The 20,387-nt window shown below is 45.8% G+C and overlaps 1 protein-coding gene across 3 annotated transcripts in view; it reads left to right on the top strand.

Annotated features, from left to right (window-relative positions):
* Nucleotides 1-6,006: 6,006 nt before the first annotated feature.
* The window catches only part of TNR (tenascin R), a 429,814-nt gene continuing 415,433 nt past the window's right edge, over nucleotides 6,007-20,387 (top strand). For all 3 annotated transcript variants that reach the window (XM_012444444.2, XM_064370757.1, XM_021668050.2), the window contains exon 1: nucleotides 6,007-6,456. The gene's annotated coding sequence lies outside the window, so the exon portion shown is untranslated. The remainder of the gene's footprint in view (nucleotides 6,457-20,387) is intronic.

Genomic DNA, 20,387 nt, shown 5'->3' with positions numbered 1-20,387 from the left:
GGGTCATGTGCCTATCCCTGAATCCATCACTGTGTCTAGAGAAATGGGGGAACTTCTGTTGGCCAGGCCTAGGTCAAATGGCCTGGTTAGTGCCTGGGGTGGGGGATGGGCAGGTTCCGGTTCTAGAAAAACGGGTTGGGGAGAGATACTCAGCAGGCAGAGTGATAGCTGTCTCAGTTTATCAGAATGGTGTTTGCCATCTCGTGGGACCAGAGTAGGAGAGAGATTTGGGGCAGGGGTAGGGTCCCTTCCCACCTATTCCACTAACATAGCAGGAAGATCCTGGCTCTTCCTGGGCTGGCAGAGCTTGGAGCTGTACAACCATCCACCTTCTTTTCCAGTTCAGGCAAGTCCCCTCCCACCCAGGCTCTTTTTGCCCATCCTTGCTTGTTGTGGCCACTTCTTCATGCTCCCTCCCCCAGCCAGTGCCTGCCTGTAACTCCAACCTTCCTGTCTCTGTGGCAGGCAGCTGGCTCTCCGGAACTTTTCCCAGACATCATCCCTATTGTGCAATGAGGTCACCAAGTCCTGCTGAGTCAGGCTGGGACAGAACCCAGCTTAGCCCTGGCTTTAGGGAGACAAGGCCTTCTCTAGCTCCTTCTGAGGGTAAGCATTTGAGCTACATTATCCTCATGGTTACCTTTTTATTTTAGTCTTTTAAAAAAATTAACCCAGTACTTAGCAGCTTATTCACTGCCATTTCTAAGAAGTCCCTCCTCCAATTCCCAGAAAAGAAGCCCCAAGTCTTGCAATAGTCCTTTCTAAGTAAACGCCTTAGCCATTAGGCCACCACAACCCCACATTATCTCAGTTGGAAGGGAGTAAACAAGTCATTCACTGAAACCACCCAGCTAATGCTTGAATGACCCCACAATGTCCTAACAAGTGGCTGTCCTTCCTGAGTTGGGCCACTTTAAGGAAGTGCCCATTTGGCAAATCTGACTGCTGTTGGCAACGTCTGCTCTCTGCTCTTCACTCTCTCCATGGGCCTGGTGAGTATCACAAGGTGCCAAGACCCCTATTTTAAATGTCTAGGAGTTCCCCAGGCAGCTTCCTTAGGATGGTGTGAATATTTGACTCCTGATTATCTGTATGGTAGGTGCTGGGAAAGCGTGAGCTCCCAGCCATTGCAGAGGCTCCCCTAGTCCACACATGGTCAGGTGCTGTGCATGGGAGTGGGTGCAGGGCTCCATGGGAAACTCTGGGACACTGTACACTCTTGTGCTCCCTCACCCCATGCTGGAGTTCCCTGGCAGGGCTGTGTTGCTTCATTGCTTTAGGGAAGCCATTTATTTCCTGGGTCTCTGTGCCTAACATTCCTGAGCCCACTGCCTACAAAATGTGGTGGTGAATGCTCTTGTAAGGAGATATTGGAGGCACACAGTTGGCAGCTCATACCAGGGCTCTGCTTTCCAGTGGTGGGGAGAGACACGTGTAAGACTGCACGGGGTACCCAGCCTTCTCTCCCTTGCTATGGGAAAAATATTTGGAGTAAGAAAAGAGAAAAGAGAAAACTGGCCCCAAATAGTATCTCCACCTTGAAGAACCTTTAGTCTATTCATTCCACTTTCTCTCTTAACCTAGCAGACTTAATTGGAAGCCCATCTCACTCTCTCTTTCTTTCTCTCTCTCTTCCCCCCTCCTCCAGCTCCATCTCTCCCTCCCTCTCTCTCTCTCTCTTTTCCAACACCTTCCCTCTCCCAGGTTCAGTCTGGCAGTGGGAATGGACTGAGCCCCACAGTGCTAGATGGTTCCTAAAGGCAAACTCTGTTCTGGCCCCCAAGAAGTTTGTATCCTCACAGGACGAAAGGGCAATAATTTATAATCCTACATATCTGTGGCCAGGTGAACACAGGCTTGCAAGGTCAGAAATTGTGTAGGAAGGATGAGTGGGAAATAGGAAGACTTGCTCCCAAAGCATTACCTGTATAGGACAGGCTTTGGGTGGTGATTAATGATCCAGATAATGTCCACTGCTCCTCTTCCTCCTTCTTGGAAAGAGTCCCGAGGTCATCACATGTCTTATCTGGTGTTTACTCCAAACTTCCTCTTTCTATGCTCACGGAAACAGTGGCAAGATGGGGGCCTAGGTTAGCCTAGGAATTGAGGGCTCCCTTGGCTATTCTGTACTTGCATGTCTCAAAGCTGGATCCTAAGTTCCCTTCCCTTTTCTATAAGAAAGCCACAGTTGCACTTCCTGAGTACCTATGTCCAGACCTCAAGTCCTGGAAGAGTTGATCCAAGAGCTTTCTAGAATGCTGGTCATGGTATGGATTTTCCTTGTGAAATTCCACCATTGTAGTTCACCACACAGTGGCTTCTGATTCTCTGGAGACAGCTGGGTAACTAAGGAGATGCTCAGTTTGGTAGAGGAGGGCTTGGAGGCTGGAGCGCTAGGTAGAAAACAAAAATTCAGGGGCCAGCCAGGCACGTGGCTCATGCCTGTAATCCCAGCACTTTGGGAGGCTGAGGCAGGTGGATCACTTGAAGTCAGGAGTTCAAGACCAGCCTGGTCAAAATGGTGAAGCACCATCTTTACTAAAAATACAAAAATTAGCTGGAGGTAATAGTGCATGCTTGTAATCCCAGCTACTCAGGAGGCTGAGGCAGGAGAATAGCTTGAACCCGGGAGGCAGAGGTTACAGTGAGCTGAGATTGTGCCACTGCACTCCAGCCTAGGCAACAGAGTGAGTGAGACTCCATCTCAAAAAAAAAAAAAAAAAAAAATCCAGGGACCAATGATTACCAGCTTCCAAAGAGGAATGGTGATGGAGGGGTCTTCATGTTAGAAGTAGATCAGAAGTCAAGGAACCACTAACTGATCCAAAGAACAAGTAAATGATCTCGGTCCCAATATCATCTTCAGCTATAGATTTGGTTATTGTTATGAGACACTCAGTAGGCATTTTGAGGCTATTTTCTGGGTATCAAGCACGTTAGCCACAAGGACTAAAGAGATCAAGGAAATAGGGTTGAGATTCTGCCCTCAGTCTTCTTATTTTTCCCTCCGACTGGTGGTCTCCATCCAGCAACTACCATGTCCATGTAAATGGGCTCCAGATCTAAATCACCAATCCAAATCTCTAATCTGAGCTCCAGAAATATACTCCAGCCACTGCCAGAACAGCTCTATTACAATATATAATCTCACTCTCCCAAAGCCTGACATGTCCAAAATCAAATTTATCCATCAATCTCACTTCCCCTCCACTCTTCCTGGACCTGTCCATGTTCCAAAGCTTCACATCTTTCTGCCTACAATGATCTTAGACTCTCCCTCTAATCAGTGTCTCACTATTCTTTAAGACAACTCAGATCTCATGTTTTCTATTTATAAAATGTCTAGGTGCAATGGAGCACGTTCCTGAATCTACATTCTTTAAGGTCCAGATGAATGGCCACTTCCCAGGTGAAGTCTCCCATAATCCCTCAGGCAGAAGGACCTCTTCCTCCTCTGGGCTCCCAGAGCAGTTAATCTGAAAGTTTCTTTTAGCCCTTTCTACATTCATCTCCATTTCAAATGCAAATCTCTAATGTCTCTGTACTTTTGAAATATTCCTACTTCCCAATGCATTTAATAACTGTATATCTACCAGAAAAAAATCCTGCCATCCTAAACTCCCCCTTTTTTTGAACTGACTAGTGCCTTCTTCTGGGCTTCTCATCTAATAGTAACAGATCACACTTCTAGCTTCCTGGTAGATGCTACTTCCTCACTCAGTTATGTTAACTTCTATGTTATTGAAACAGTCTATTAAATGATGTGGGCACTTCTAAGTGATGAGAGAAGACATTATCATGCTTCTCAAAGAGGATGACTTTAGAGTCAAATAGATGTGCATTTGATTTGGGTTCTATACTTATTAAATGTGTGACCTTGAGCAAGCCACTTAATTTTTATGAGCCTCAGTTTCCCTGTTTGTCAGTGGAAGGGTAATACTTTGAAAGTTTCATGTTGTGCTCTTTCCCTCCTCCTTGAGTTTGCACATGCCATGGCTTCAGCTTAACTCTCTCACCCACTTTTTGCTGGGAGGACTTAGGATTCTTCAGGCCTCAGCTTAGATGCTACACACCTTAGGAATTCCCCCAGCCATCCCTCAAAGATCAGGTTAGTTGCATTTTCCATGTGCTTACCGTCCAATGTCTTGGCACTTAGCCCTTGAATTGTAATAATTTGTTCCTTGCCCTTTCTTTCCCCCTTTGAGGAACTGCAAACTGTTGAGGACAGGGATCATGATTTGTTAATTGTCACATACCATCTTTGCCCTGCTTCATCCGCTTTTGATCCAAAAATAAAGCCAGCAAAAGTAAGCCAGCTCAGCTAAGGAATTCATAATTCTGAAATTCTGAAAAAACTGTTGATTTCTCACTGAGCACTTATTAGCTGAGTGCATTGCAACATTTCAGCTCTTCAAATTGCCAGCTCCATTCTTGCCCTGTGTTAGGCACTGGGCAGTAATTTGCTTTTGGTACAGAAATTGAGTGATGTGTCTCTGAACCAATGTTAAAACCCAATAGTTTCCAATTTCGTAAGATTTAAAGCCAGTTTTGTATATGTGAAACTACCCAAATCACCAAGAAAATTAATTTTCTTAGGATATTCTCATTCAGTAATAGCGATTTCCACAGTTTGTTTGGCACCCACAGTGGTAAATATTTTATTTTTAAAACTCAGCCACATATAAATGTGTTATAACAATCTAGGTACTTTGTCATAAATAAAAGCAATGATAACTATGGTGCTATCTTCTATTTACTTCAAATGTCACTTCTGAAGTGTGTATTTATAGTACATGATAATTCAAAGAGGAAGATCCAGGGTCAGTTGGCTCAGGTTCCATCCCCATCCATGACATTCACTAGCTGTGTGATCTTGGGAAAGTTATTTCATTCCTCTGTGACTCAGTTTCCTAGTCTGTAAAATAGTAATAATAGCCTCTGCATTGTAGAGTTATTGTATGGCTTAAATGAGCTAATACGTGTAAGCGCTTGTAATAATGCCTAGCACCTGGTATAAGCACTCTATAAATGTTAGCTATTGTTATTTGCCAGGGGTGAATCAAATATAAGAAGAGTGTTTGGATAAGATTACCTTTAAATTCCCTGCCAGTCCTGAGGTTCTATGTCTCTGTATCATTCCAATCCCTCAGCATTCCTATTCAGTAGGGAGGGGGCAGCATTATCCACATTTTACAAACAGTAGAATTGAGCCATAGAGAAGCAAAATGTCCAGTAAGCAAGTGGCAGTCTGAAACTAGGACTATGGTTTTTAGATGTAAGTATGAGGACTCTTTCCGGGAGGCTGTGCAGCTGTACATTTAAAAGCAAGCGTTAGATATCCTTTATAAGCCTGTGAGCCGTGAACCCTTGGTCCCCCTTCTCTGTGAAAGTTCTCCATAAATGTGCATCAAGGTCACTTCTGTCTCTATCTCTGAGATGATCTCAGGCCATATCTTTTCAGATATTTTTCTTGCCAGCTTTAAAAAAGGCTATATTGTGGAGTTGGATGAAGGGCCAGCTCGATCTCCTTGGTTCCCTGTATTCTTTGCTTCTTTAGGCATTCCTGTGCCTGGGTCATGAAGTAGGTATACACATACTTCACATGGCTCTTAACTCTGACTTTTTGGAGGGTTCCTTCTGCTGAGCCAGGACCTTAAACCGCTTGAGAACCCCACAACTGACCTTAGTCCAAAACATTTTATCTCAACCACTCGCCCATCCCATTCCACCCTGGATTTCTCCTGCAATCGTGGGCAAAGCATCTGCAAAAGCTCCCATCCTCTCCCTTTCTCTCCCTATCTGGGTGGGTCAGACAGAAGCCTCTATCTTCTTCAGGACCCTGGCTATGCAGAGGCAGCCCCAAGAGTTGGTGGGTGCGGGGAGTTTCCTATGCCTAAATCTGGACTATTCAAGAGGATTTAGGATGCTTTTCTTTTCTGTCCACTAGGGGGCTGCTTGTAGGGGGATGGAAAAAACTGAGGCTGAAAAAAAAATCATGCTGCTGAAATTTCAGCAAGAGGGGAAAAGAGAGAGCGCGTGAGAGAGAGAGAGACAGCAAAGCAGTCCCAGGCTTCCTCCTCTCTTTCACGTCAGAGGCAGGAACCGACTGTGCTAAGGTTGTTTGCTCAACACGCAGAGGAGACGGGCAGACCCAGGGAGAGTAAGAGAAGGGGGTCCTCCCTGACCCAAGGAATTACCACTAGTGGAGTGAAGCCACCTGACTTTTTGATCTTATTTTGGTCGCCTCCTCATTCTCCTTCCACCCGTAGCCCTGACAGCTTGGGTTTCATTTCTTTTGTAGATCCTTGTCTCTTCCTCCCAGAAAAGGAGGAAGGGAAGAGAAGGGAGAGAGGTGGGCTCTCTAGGTGAGCGCTTCAGCTGGCTCCAGCCTGAGCAGACAACAATTTTCTTCCCAGGAAGCTCCTCTCGCTCCTCGGCCGCCCACCCCCAGCCTGGGTAAGTCCGGAGCACTCGCTCCTTTGATTTTCTCGCTAACGTGATTTCAGCACCAAGGAGAGCTATGAGATGCATTTTGGTTCCTGTGTGTCTGTGTGTTCCTGCAAGGCGTTTGGCACTAAGGTTACGTCTATTTCTCTGCTGCCAGTAGACTCGGGTTCTGCGTAGGGAAAAGAAAGGCGCAAAACTATGTTTACCGAATTAAAGGGGGATGTGGACTTTGGCCTTGTGGATGTGTGTGTGTGTATGTGTATGTGCGTGTGGACTGTTGCATAAGACAGGTGAGGTCTGAGCTAAATTGCCGGTGGTTTCTGCGTGTCTCCATGTAGGGCTGTTCTTTTTGTCTGTAGATAATCGAGAGGGTTTGGGGAATAAGTCGGGCACCTTCTTTAACTCTCTCCCGACAAGCCATCCATGGTGGGAAAGTGTTGCAAAGGAAGCCTGGGGTGTTGGGAGTGGAAGTAGAGTTAAAAGTTGGGCATCTCTGAGAGAGCTTTAAGGAGGTGGTTTCTTAAATGTCAGTTTCCTAGGATTCTCTGTGCTCTTGCTGTGGAGAGAGCCCAGGCTGACCTTTTACTTTCTCTTCTGATGTGAACCGATGGCAAGTGGGCAGGTGCAACAGGTGAGGCTCAGGCTGGGGCGGCTCTGGGGGACTGAGGTCCATTCTGACTTCATGGTGGTAGAAAAGTGCCAGTGTCTTGAGCTTTGCAGAGATTGGCTAATGTGAATTATATTACATTTGCAGAAGGCAGGAGGTACCCTCCACTTTTCTGTCATCATTGGCTATGGGTGGTTGGAAAGAGGACAAAGTCTGTTCTGCCCTGTTTTCTGGGGCATCTGGCAGTGAAAAACAGCTCAGAAGAAAGGTGTGTCTCTATATGTCTAGGGGAAGCAGAAACAAATCTAGACTTGTCCCGGACTCAGGAAGGCGTGGAGTGGTACTCTGTTCTCCTTCAGCACTGAGAGGCTCTGTAGTCAGTAGCTCATTATTACTTCCTTCTTCATTGCTACTACTTTTTGCAGGGTATTTCTCTATTCTCTCCTGCTTTCTGCCTCTCTGGAGTATGTTCAGGCAATTTCCTGCATCTGCTTTGGTATGGTCTTGGAGACACTATATGCCGGCCCCTCCCCCATTCAGTCCTGGCCACACCTACCTGGGTGAGTTATTCAACAAGTGGTGTTGAGGGTTTCCTTCGATCATTCAAGTCTCGGTGGAGCCAGCATCCAACAGGGAACTTGAAAGAGATTTGGCTTCTTGTAGGAGCAAGTTTTCCCTTGATTTAACCCCTAACTATTTATGGTTCTGGTCACTTTCTTCAAGTGTGTTGAGACAGGGGAGATACACAGGCAGGGGAGTGGTTCACTCTTTCCAACCCCAAATGAACCCTAGAATGGCAATTTTTTGTCTTACTTTTAATTCAGCACAATGGGTCCCTTCTCCAAGATGAAGAAAATACTCTCCGCCTCTGGCTGGGGAGCCTTCTGGGTGAGAGATGTAGTTCTGAGTGAAATGGCACCACTTTTCTTTTTTATTGTACTTGGCATTGGATCCAGAAATCTTAGCATCTCCCTAGAATGGCAGGAAGTAGAATGCAGTCAGGAAGAGAGTGAAGTCAGAGGTTGTAAGGGTAGAGAAGAAAGACTGAAATAGACAAATGCAGGGCATCAGAAACCAACATTGACTCATTCAATGTTTTAATGCTCCAAAACCTCCTGTCCTTGAAATCTTCCAGTTTGAACAAGTGAGTGGATGGATTTCTGCATGACACATCCCTGAGGGTTTAAAAAAAATTATGCCCTTGCAGTGGACCCTGTCCAAAGCCACTGTTTATTGCTGAAGTCACCATACTTAGTGGTCATTATCTCATTAATGCCCTTAAATTCTCTCTGAAAAAAAGTGCTCGGTGACATTATTGGACCCATTTTATAAATGGAGAGACATAGACACTTAAAGTGGGAGGCCAGAGGATAGCAAAAGCAGAAACAGAACTTCTAGCCTGCTAATATACCCTCACCTAGGAAATGCAGTAATGCTCCTGTGCAGAAGAGAAGGGATGGATTGGTCCCCAAAGGACAGGCTTTCAGCCAAAGCCTTTGAGGGAACTCAGTGTGGAGCAATGGCCTCACCCTGGTGAAGAATGAGAATCAGCCAGAAGTCTCAAGGTGCTGATGGCCTCTACTTCGCAGCTAAGAAGATGGCCAAGAGCCAGTTGAAGAGCTCTCTGGGCTTACTGCAAAGAGAGACCCCTGGGCTGGTGGCATCTAGGCTGAACTGATGTCATGTACCTGATTGCCACATTACCATGCCCCAGAAATCCCAGCTGAAGGCTCCCTATCTGGGGCATGTTGCCATAGATGTCGTGGCTTTGGGTGTTTGGTGACTGCTCTCTCCTATGAACGTTTTCTGGAACCACCTTCGTTGAGTCCTCTGTGGCTCTGAATGTGGCAAGGATAACTAAGGAGCTGGAGAGGGCTGGGCTCTGACCACCTATAGAACCATGTGGGAAACTGGGTGCAAACCCACTTCACATATAAAGCCACTCCTGCAACATTCCTGGCCGTCACATCTGGCCAGCGTCCTGGAGAGAAAGCCATTAAGTTCTCATGCCCAGCTCTCCTTCACTGCTCAGGGGTGACTGCTGGGCTGCCTCTTGGGACTGGGGAGATGAGAAGTGGTGGGGAAAGATGGAAGGAGGAGGTCAGCTGTTCTGCCCTATTCTCCATGGCGAAGGTTGCCATCTTTTACCTGGAAAGGGCCACTATTACTTTTTTGTTGTTGTTGAAAAAAATGAGGTATAATTTGTATATAATAAAATGCACGGATCTTAAGCATTCAGATTAAGTTTTGACAATTGTGTACACTTGTGTACTCCAAGAAAGGTATACAAAAGCTCCCTGTGCTTCTTTCCAATTTTTCCCCTCCCCCAATCCCATCATTTTCTGACTTGTATCACCATAGCTTACGCTGCTACATTTGCAGTGGAAATATATTGCTGAATGTATTACTTAATAGATGTGGTATCTAAGCCCTAGACTTTCAGAGAACACCTCAGAGTTCTGAGGCTATTTTTAATGCATTAGTAGCAAAGATGTGCAAGGGGTACATTCTATACCCCAGCTTAAGGTCATGTGTTAGAAAGCCAATTGGTCATTTCAATTGTGTTCATGGAAATCAACAATCAAATCTGAACAGAAATTGTGGAAGCCCTTGCAGGCAACTGCCTCGGAACTTACCTGAGTTATCTGATGGAGTTCATAGAGATGATTTTGAAATTTCCATTAAAAACTTGAAATTGAGTATTCGGGTGGCTGGTCATGAGTCTCCCCACCTGGGCTTCAGGAGAGTAAGCTGAGGAAAGAGTACCCATGTGAGCTTAGTAAAGAAAGAAAGAGAAGAGTTCATTGTGATAGAACTTATGCCATGAAATTCAGCCCTATCCACAAAGGTCATGGCTGAGGAGGGTGCTGTTTCTCTTTATTAAGAGTAAATTTAGAACCAGAAGCCATATACAGAGACCTACGTACCAACACAGCTCTATCCAAGGATGTCTCCGTTCACCCTGCTCCCATCCTTGGGTTGTGGGCTAGGTGAGGTAATACTCTTTTGCATTTTACCATTAAGAAGTAATGGAGTTATCAGAAAGTTTGGTAACTTTGGGGAGTGTGTGTGTGTGTGTGTGTGTGTGCACACGTGCATGTGTGTGGTATCAGCACACACATACAAACACGTATAACCAGTTTGGACACCTTGCCTATCTAATTCTCTTTTACCCTGTCTCTCATTTAAGGGCCACTGGATAAAGATGAGGAATTTTGTGCACCATTTGCACATAGGGTCTTCAACAAGGAAATCAGAGTTTCTGGCAGATTATTCAGTAAATTAGAATCTTTAGTGGAGGTTAAAATGTGTCTAGGTAGGTCATAGACCTATTTACATGTTCAGAAGGTGCCGACGTCCTCTGCCTCTCTCCATTTGGAGACCTTACTCTAGCACCTTCTTCCAGGGCTTTGCCCCATTCTGAGGTCACCTGCCTTAGAGAATGCACTCAATGCACTGAGCCAGCTCTTTGAGGGGAAGTCTCCTGAGTTATCCGTCCCAGCTGCGATCTCACAGAGTAAAGGATAGGTTGCTAAAACACCATGTCATGGAAAGTTAGAAGATAGCCAAAGTGAGAACTCCCTCGTACAGAAATACAAAGTTGAATGATATCCACAAAACCAGTTCCAGTAGATGACTCGGCAGAAGTGCAGAGACACACTTTTGCCTCATTTTGATTATGGGTTATGCTAATAATGATGAGATTTCCTACCTAACTAGAGTTTCATCTTCTTAAGAGCAAGTCCAGTGCGGAAGGGGGAATTGGAATGGGGTTGTTCAAAAGCTATTTCCAATCATGTATGTATAAGAATCACTATATCATTACCTTGGAAATGTGACTTTGAATTAGAACTGTATTGGTAAATTTTGAGCACAGTAAGCTAATAATATGCCAATTGGCAAAGGGAATTCAAGCAACCTTGGCTTTTTCTCTTTCCCTACTTTTAAAAATATAGTTCAGTGGCAGTAAGTACATTTACATTGTATGCAACCATCACCAGCATCCATTTTCAGAACATTTTCATTTTTCCACACTGAAACTCTACCATTAAATGCTAATTCTCCATTTCCTCCTCTCCCAGCCCCTGGCAACTTCTACTTCCTGTCTCTATGAACCGGACTATTCTAGGTACTGTATGTAAGTGAAATCATACAATATTTGTCCTTTTATAGCCAGTTCATCTCATTTAGCATAATGTCCCCGAGGTTCATCCATGTTATAGCATGTATCAGAACTTCATTCCTTTTTTATGGCTGACTAATAGTCCACTTCATATATGTACCACATTTTGTTTCTTCATCCATCCATCAGTGGATGCTTGTATTGTTTCCTGTTCCCCTCCTTTAATTCTGGCCAGTTGACTCTGCTTTACTCTCCAATCAAGTAAGAAACAGACACTTTCCCATGATTACACTCCCTTGAATTTTAAATTGTTCCCTTTCCCTACGAAGTTCAAGCAGGTGGCTTCCTGAAGGCAAATGGAGGAGGATACATGGGGCTGGTGCACATGGACGAATTGGATTTATCTTCTGTATTCAGACTCTCATTGCTAATCTGTACAACAGCCAAAGTTTGAGTGAGCATGGATCCTAAACTCTCATCTATTCTCTCTGCTGAAGTGCTCCAATCTTATCCCAGAGAAGTACTAGCGATAGGAAGAGGTGCAGCCCTCACCTTGGGGAGCATGTCTCTGGGTTATGTATTACAAGGTAAGACTTCTTAATGGGGGAAGGAGTTCTGGGGTCACAGACAAATGAGCCAACAGATGCATTAGAGTTTATTGAAGGGTTCCAGCCTGGTCTCCTAGGGATCCCTATCCTAGAGCTGCCAAGGGCACCCCAGCTTAGCTTCTATAATAACGTCTCATGCTCTGGCTATAAACAACTTAATAAAGGTTTATTACCAGGACCCAGGAGGAAGTTGTGGTTATTTTAATGCGGATGTGTCCTCCTCAAACTACATGAGGAAAGACAAAGAGGGAAAATTCTAGCACACTGGTACTAGGACATTGTCAAGCCAGGATGGCTAACATCTGACAAAAGCTTAGCAACCTCTCTGGGCTGGAATTTGGTCTTTGGGCCTAGTACCCCTAAAAATTCACATTTCTGGGCCCTGGCAGCTTGGAGCTTTCTATGGATTGATGATAAGGCTAGCCAATACTTACTGAGTGCTTACTGTGAATTTTGGCCAAGCGTTTGGCACAGAGAATGCCCTTAATAAATATATTCTGTCATTACTATTAATGATCATTTTAGATACTTTACATCATTTAGTGAGTAAAACATAATGATATAAACCATTGTCCCCATTTTACAGGTGAGAAATCTGAGGCATAGTGATGCTAAATGACTTTCTTCTGGGTTAGACAGAACCAACAGAAAGTTTTAATAAAGCCCTCACTTTTTATAAAACCAAGCTCTTGAGGAGTTCAGAGAGGCTAACTTGCTTGCCCAAGGCCACACAGCAAGTAGGTGGTAGGGCTGGTTTTCAACCCAATCTGTTTGGAACAGAGCCTACATTTTTGTTGTTGTTGTTGTTATTTTTGTTTTGTTTTGTTTTGCTTTTGAGACAGGATCTCACTCTGTCACCCAGGCTGGAGTGCAGTGGTGTGATCACGGCTCACTGTAGCCTCCACCTCCTGGACTCAAGCCATCCTCCCACCTCAGCCCCCTGAGGACCTGGGACTACAGGCATACACCTACATACCTGGCTAAATTTTTTGATTTTTTTTTGTAGAGATGGGGGTCTCAATATATTGCCCAGGCTGGTCTCGAATTCCTGGTTTAAAGTGATCCTCCCACCTTGGCCTCCCAAAGTGTTGGGATTATAAGCTGAAGCCACCGTGCCTGGACAGAGCCTACATTCTTCCGCTTTCTCTGCTGCTTGTGTCTTAGTCATCCCTCCCCTGCTCTGGGCCACACATGCAGAACCCACGGAGCAAAGGCATCAAGAAGCAAGACCTGCGGAGTTAGTTAATTGGACTTCAAATTCCTGCTCCAACAAATACTGCCCCTGTGACCTTGGGCAATTACTTAACCTGTGTTAATCTGAGGTTCCCCACCAGAAGTGTCCCCTCCTTCCCTTACCTGCAAAGGCCTAGAGAGATCATCACATCTTCTTTAAGTTGTTTTTAAGAGAATTAAATAGGGCATGAGTACAAAGTCCCTGGGACAGTGCCTGGCATTGAATGTGTCCTCTATCCCAGATTGTGACACTTGCTACTTAATATGGCCTGGGGACTGGGTGCAGCTCAGGGCACTTGGTGTTTTAACAAGCTAGCAATTCTCTGGGCTGACCCGGATTTTATATGCTTCTCGAGTGCTGATGGGTTGGGCCAGCCCTTGTTTTACATCACCTTGATTTTAGGAGCGTGTGTTGGCTATTTTTTCTCCTACTCTTTTAGCACCAAGAGCCAAGCTGATGTATTTTTAAATATCTGAAAAATGCCTCTTCCCAATTAATTACCTTGAAATTGTACTAGACTGAAATTAATTTGAGCCTTAAGGAGGGCTTCCGAGCCCTATTCTGCAGTCAGCAAGAGACCATGAACATGTGGGTTTCCTTTCTTCCACCTTCCCCTCCCTCCAGGTTCTTCTGCCATTCTGAATTTTATTTATGAAACATTTTCCCTTCCTTTATAATTATGTTTTCCAAAAGAAGAACATCTAACAGCCACTTCCTGGCTGGACTAGAGTAATTGTTTGAATTTTTTGACGGTGTGCAAGTTCAAAGGCTTGAGTTTATATAGATTACTTTGAATTTATCTCCACGACTGCATCGGGAGAGAAGCTGCTGCCTGCTTCATGAAGTATTGTAAAGCCTGTAGCCACTGAGTGCCAGTGTTTGTGTGGATAGCCTGTTTATCTAAATGGATTTCTGTAAAACATATACCTTAATAAGCCAGATTTTGCCAGCTTGCCCTGTGTAAGTACCTCCTGATGTCCCCTGTGAATTGGTCAATACCAAGGTCAGCTGTGGCGCCTGGGCCCAGGGACAGGTGTGGAGAGATCAGCTGACAGTCCTGTGCCCTGTCTCCCTTCTCCCGACTGGCCAGCTGTGAGCCAGGGTGACAGGGCACAGCAGACAGAGGAGAGGGCAGCGCCAGGGCTGGAGAGCCCGTGTCTGTCCAGGTGCTAGGAGGAGAGATGGCCAGCTGGGGAGACGCACAAGGCCCTGAACACCAGATGAGAGCCCTGCAAAGGGCTATGTTGAAAAGGGCAGAGGCCAGAGCTGCCTATAAAGGGACTGTTTCCTCACGGTGACCCAGTCTGTGCCACAGAGAGATGGAACTTATAAAGCAATCCATAAAGCCTCCCATTCGAAGCCGTATATATTTATAGAGATATAAATGAAGTTTAATGCCGGTGAAACTCACTATAAAAGCAAAAGACTTCATCTGTATCTATACTTCAGGTGCAGATCAATGCAGGGCTTCCTGCCTTTCTGCAAAGAAGAGCCGTCTGCAAGCACATGTGCCCACTCGCTCACACGCAGCCCAGCTGCCTTGCTCTGGAGCCAGCCATGGGGTGGGAGGGACAGAGGTCTTTTGAGCATCTGCAAGTGAGGCGCCCAGCAACGATGCGCTCCCCTTTTCTGCGAGGGCTGTTTAAAAACAGCACGAAAAAAGAGAAAAAGGGAAGAGCACTGCCAAAACCAAGCAGCTTCAAACAGTCAGGAGCCTGGCTTTAAATAAAACAATTTGAGGCAGGTCGGCTTTTCATCTACCTTGGAAGCTGCCAGGTTTCTGCTCCTCAGATGGGATGTGACTGCAAAGCCCACCTGACCAGCCCCACCCTCTAAGTCTCCGCTGACCCTGCATCCCCTGCTGCCCATGCTGGCCAGGCAGAAACACTCGATGAAACTCTGCCCAAAAAGAGTTTGAATCTTGGCTCTGCCACTTACTAGCTGCGCAGCTGTGGGGAAATCCATGGACTTCTCTGCCTCAGTTTCCTCACCCGTGAAATGGAGTAGATAGCTCCTACCTTTCAGAATTGCTGTGTCTGTTAAATGAGATGTCATTTTCTACAAGAAGACTTTTAACAGCCCTCAGCACGTAGAGATTCTTTAATTAATAGAGTACTCACTTTATGGTAATTCCAGGCAGGAAGGGTGTATTTTGAGGCTGGAGATCAGGGGCACCAGTGCCCTCATATATGTCAATGTAGTTGGTATATATTCTCCTCATGGAGTAGGGGAGGCCCTGTTTGGCCTGAGGCTGGCTGCAGGAATGAGGCATCACATTCTCGAGACAGGCCGTGGCCTTGAGCCCTGTTTCCTTCTCACACTGTCACCAGCTCTCCCTGGTGCTGCAAGGCCTCTGGCCTGGAGCATTGGAGGCAGCAGCTCAAGGGAAGGTTGGCTGACCAAATAAAATAGCTCTGATCTCCATGGAGTTGCCCTTGGTGGAGCCTGGCTTTGTTCTCATAACTGGCTCCCTCGCAAAGCAAGACGTAGCAGTGCAGCCCACAGGGGCATCGTTTCCCTGGGAGTATGCTTTGGGTAACTAGGGTTGCCCTCCCAGGCTGGATCCTCCAGAGGCCAGCAAGTCATGCCAAAGGCATGAGTTTCATTGTGGGCCACCCTCCATCCAGGGGCAGGGCCAGGTGGGATGTTCTGGAGGGGAGGACAGCATGCTGTTGGTCTGGACCCTGATCTGTTCCGAGTGGGGCGTGGGGAAGAGACCACTATCAGTCTCTTATGAAAAATGGTGTGAGGCACCATTCCTGAGTTATTAAAATGCAAAGTAAGAGTATGCCATGCCCTCCTTTTTACCCCCAACCTTTTTTCATTTGTATTTTATTAGCTTAATTTAGTAAGAATGAGAAACTCAGCAGCCATCCTTGCAGTCTGGGAAGGGAAGGGAGGAAAACCCCTGAGAAGCACTGGGGTGACTTCTCTGGCTGTGTCTTCAAGCTGACCCAACAGAGCCCTCCCAGGCAGCATCCTTCTCTGTGGCTGAAGGCCCAGGAGACAGTGAGAATTGCGGAGACCTCCCTCTCTCTCTCTCTACTCTCTGTTCCACTACTTTCACTGTTTCTTGGGGGAGGGGGGTCCTGTGGGCCTCTGGCAACCACACCTGACATTCACCAACTCTGTGACAGTGGAAGAGCTGGGAAGGGACCCAGCTCCCACTCCTTGAAATGTTTTGACCTTTTCATTTTAAGTTCTTAAGGTCAAATATTGCTAAAGAGATCTTTTTTGCCAGTGGCAAAAGCCTGCAAGAGAGAGAAAATAGCATTTTTACTTCTAACGTTTTGCATCTCACTCCAGAGTCAGGCTCAGCAACTGGCTGGACCAGGGCCTGCCAGTGATGAAGGAAGAACAATGGTAAATGGTTACCTGAGACCTGATTTGGGGATGTTTAGGCTCTCCTGGGTTCAGAAATCCCCAGCTGGGTCCCAAAATAGCTCCATCTCTATTTTCAGTAGCAAAGTAATTGCTAAAATCTACATGACAAAAACTATTTTCTGGGAATGATCTAAGTACTTCATGTGTAGAAACGGACCGATCTCAACAATCCCTTTTGGAACGAGGTGCTGTTATTCTCCCCATTTTACAGGTGGGGAAACCAAGACACAGAGTTCACAAAACCTGCCTCAAGACACGTGACAAATGGCAGGGCCAGAATTTGAAGCCAGGGATTCTGTACACTTAATGACTATGCTGTCTCTGAGAGTCACTCAGAAACCTTCCGGGTTCCCCATTGCCAGAGAGTGACACAAGGAGCTGGAGAATGACAGTCCTTACAAGCTTAGTTTGAAGCACAAAGGTCAGCTTGAAAGTAAGACCAGAGCATTATTATTTTTCTCAGGGGCTTGGTACTGCCTGTTCTACCCTCGCTTCCTTGGGGAGCCATTCTGTTCTTTAAACAAAGCTCCGTCTAACTCCCTTAAGATGAGAAAAGAATCCAGGCCCAAAGGAAGTGAGTTTTCTTAAATGCATTTTCCTTCATCCAATCTCACAAGGTAGTGTCAATTCTCATCTATCCACGAAAGCCTCATTCACTTTGTGGCTTATTCACTTTGGGGATTATCTGGGCCAAAGTTGTAACTACCCATCTACTCGTGGGCCACTTCTTTTAACTCTGATCTGCCATCATGAAAAGTGAAATTCCTAAAATGGATTCTGAAATGATTGGTCCAGCTGGGCAGTAATATGGAAGGCAGATACAGCCAAGCACAATTTGTTTCTGTCAAGGTTTCTTCTTCAGCTGTGAGGCCATAAATTGAGCACTAATGGCAGCCAGAGCCTCCAGAAGGTTCAAGGGGAGGCAGGGAGTGCTGGTGAGGGCATGCGGCAATGCAGGGGCAGCCCAGATACATCCCTGTTCTGGAATCAGAGATGGAGATGATAGCAGGGTGTCAGCAGAAGAAAAGCAGATGTGGTGTTCCGCGCTTTATAGCCGCCCACAACATGCCAGACACAGCAGCAAACCACACCAAGAGGCAGACTTATACCAGAGGAGATGCACTGGGGTCTGGGCAGGCCTGAGAACCCCAGTGCAGGCTTGGTTAGAAGCTAGGGTTTGGCTGGCATCAGGTGCTGAGCGGAGACAGTGGGCAGGGAGGCACATCACAGCTCTGGGTAAGGAGATTCAGGGCTGAGAACCCATGCCGGGCTTGGAACAACTACCCGCAGGCGGGAGGATGCAGAGTAAGCGCGAGTTCTGGAGACAGTGAACTTGAACCGGAATCTTGGCTGTGCCAGCTGTGCCCCCTTAATGAAGTCACTGAGCCTCTCTGAGCCTTTGTTTTCCAGTCTCTAACATGGGAAAAATAATTTCTGTACAGAATTTTATGAAAATTGAATAAGGCAACATATATAGGACTCTGGGCACTTAATAGGTACTCTGACAATGTTTATTCCCCCAGTAGAAATATTAATTTCCTGCATTTTGTTTGTGCTTTATACTTTCCATAGTTCTATATTATATTTGATCTGTACAACCATTGGTGAAGGTAAGCAACATGACTATTATTCATTACTCCCAATTTATAGATAGGAAAATTACTATAGAGTTTCAGTGACTTGCTCAAGGTAGCACAGGGCAGTAAGTAAGAGAATTGAGATCACAACCCCACTAACTTGCACCTTTCAGCTTAATCATTTTGGTTCCCTTTGCTGTCCTGTAATTGGTCTGGTCATTGAAATCACAAAGGCCGAGAAAACCTACTGTTCCAATGGCCAGAAAACAGAACCCGCTCCATGCGCTCTGCAGTATCTCTGTGGATACTGGGCAGGACCCGGGGGTCCTTTAGAGACGTTGGCAACAGGCCTCTCAAGTCCTTTCATTTCTACAGTGTGTTCTGAGGTAGCTTCGTTAGTAGCTTAGCGCTGAATGCTATAGAGGCCAAGCTTCCTTTAGGTCAAATAGCCTTGGCTTTCCCCACTGCCCCCAGACAGACATCTTGGGAACCTGAGTCACTCAGTATGGCCGCCGCGCAGGAAGTAGCTACCACGTCATTCCTCCACTAACCACAGCAGACAAAGCCTGTGTGCAGCAGGTCAGCGGCCTCAAATGTTAGCTCCACAGAGAAGCCCACCCTAATGCTCTTATCTAAATTAGCTCTCGTCACCACCCTCCCGCTTTATTTTTGTTTATCACATTTATCACCAGCCAACATAGTATATATGTATGTGATTTCTTCCTCATCGTCTGTTCCCTCCCAACAGAATATAAACTGGTAGGAATAAAGGCATGCTCTGTCTTATTCACAGTTGCACTCCCAGCCTGGAACTCTGTTGGCTTTCAGTAAATATTGGTTGAGTGAATGAACAAATGGGTTTTCATCCAGTATTCTCTGTTTCAACAAGCTGTTACTAAAGATCTACTCCGTGCCAGTCATTTCATTAAAGGCTGGATGTGAAGTTGAGTGAGAGATGGCCCCTGTCTTTGAGGAGTTCCCTATCTGGTTGGAGTAGAGGGGGAGTCACAAAGATAACTTCCTAGCATCAGCATGAAGTGCTAATGTCTAGGAACCAGCTGTGTGGGGTAGGAGTGGGGTCAGGGGACGGGTGACTCATTCTGCTTAGGGTATCTTATTAAGTTCCATGAAGGAGATGACAGGTGGGTGGCATGTTAAGAGTGCTTAGGACTTTGCCAACCCAGAAGGGGCACTCCAGGTAGAAAGAACAACAAATGCAAAGGCTCAGAGTCCTAGAAAACACATATTAGAAGGTAACCGAGAAACGAGATGTAGCTGGAACAGAGAAGCATTGGGTCTTGGTGCGGGTGGTAGTGAGAATGGTGAGAGACGTTACTGAAAAAAGAGATCAGATTTTGGCCTTCCTTTCAGGATACTCATGGAAAGAATTACCGACTCCCCAGAGTACCTTAGGCATGAGATCTTAAGCAATGTTGTAGGATGCAAGTTTGTTGCCCCTTTCATCAAAGAATTACAGGAGCAGCTTAACTAAACTTTATTCGCTATTGAGATGCTCATTTGTATTGCCACATCTTTACTACAAGATCTCCAAGTCCGAGAGTGACGGAGGGACTTGGAGTGAGTAGTGGGACCTGCAGAGCTGTGAGATTCCTCAGCTTTGGTAGAAAGCTGGGGATGCTGTGCTGTTCTCGTTTTAACAACCTAAGGCCAGTTCCCAGCCACCCATGCTGATTCATCCATGCTAGATAGTTTCGTAAAAATGACACTACTGATTGGTAATATAGAGATTAAAGGCAAAATTGTTTAGTGAGAATGGGGGATACAGAAAAAAAATGAATGAAAGAACAGGAAGGGAAGAAGGGAGGAAGGAAGAGACCAGGTGTTTTATGCCTGTAATCCCAGTGCTTTAGGAGGTTGAGGCAGGGGATTGCTTGAGGCCAGGAGTTCAACGCTGCAGTGAGCTATGATCACCACTGCACTCTGGCCTGGCAACAGAGCAAGACCCTGTCTTGAAAAGGGGACACAGAGAGAGAGAGAGGCCTTAGACCAGAAACTTGAATGCTCATTCTGTTTGCTCTAACTGTGGCTTATTTAAGAAAATTGTCCATTCTGCTTATTAAACCCCTTCTCTTCTGGAAAGAGGATGTGGCTGGGAGGCTTCCATGCCAGGGGCTCCATTCCAGAAAATGCTTCCCTATTGATTTGTGTGTCAGCAATTCAAATGGGGGTATTTATACTGCGGCTGAGCACCTAATAAAAATTTAAATTATTGTTTAAAAAAACGGAAGGAAGGAAAAAACTCATCAAGGGGCAACCTGCTAAGGAGAATAAAAAATAGCCACACATAGGATATGAGGGCCTCAGGAAAGGAACTGGAACACCAGGGTTGTGAGGTTCACCACGATGTGTCTTAGCCTCTTGCATTTCTCCCTTTGAATGCCTCTCC

This window comes from Aotus nancymaae, unplaced genomic scaffold, assembly GCF_030222135.1.
Source record: "Aotus nancymaae isolate 86718 unplaced genomic scaffold, 86718_ANA_hifiasm-v0.15.2.pri h1tg000108l, whole genome shotgun sequence".
NCBI lineage: Eukaryota > Metazoa > Chordata > Mammalia > Primates > Aotidae > Aotus > Aotus nancymaae.
This window is presented reverse-complemented; position numbering and strand designations above follow the sequence as displayed.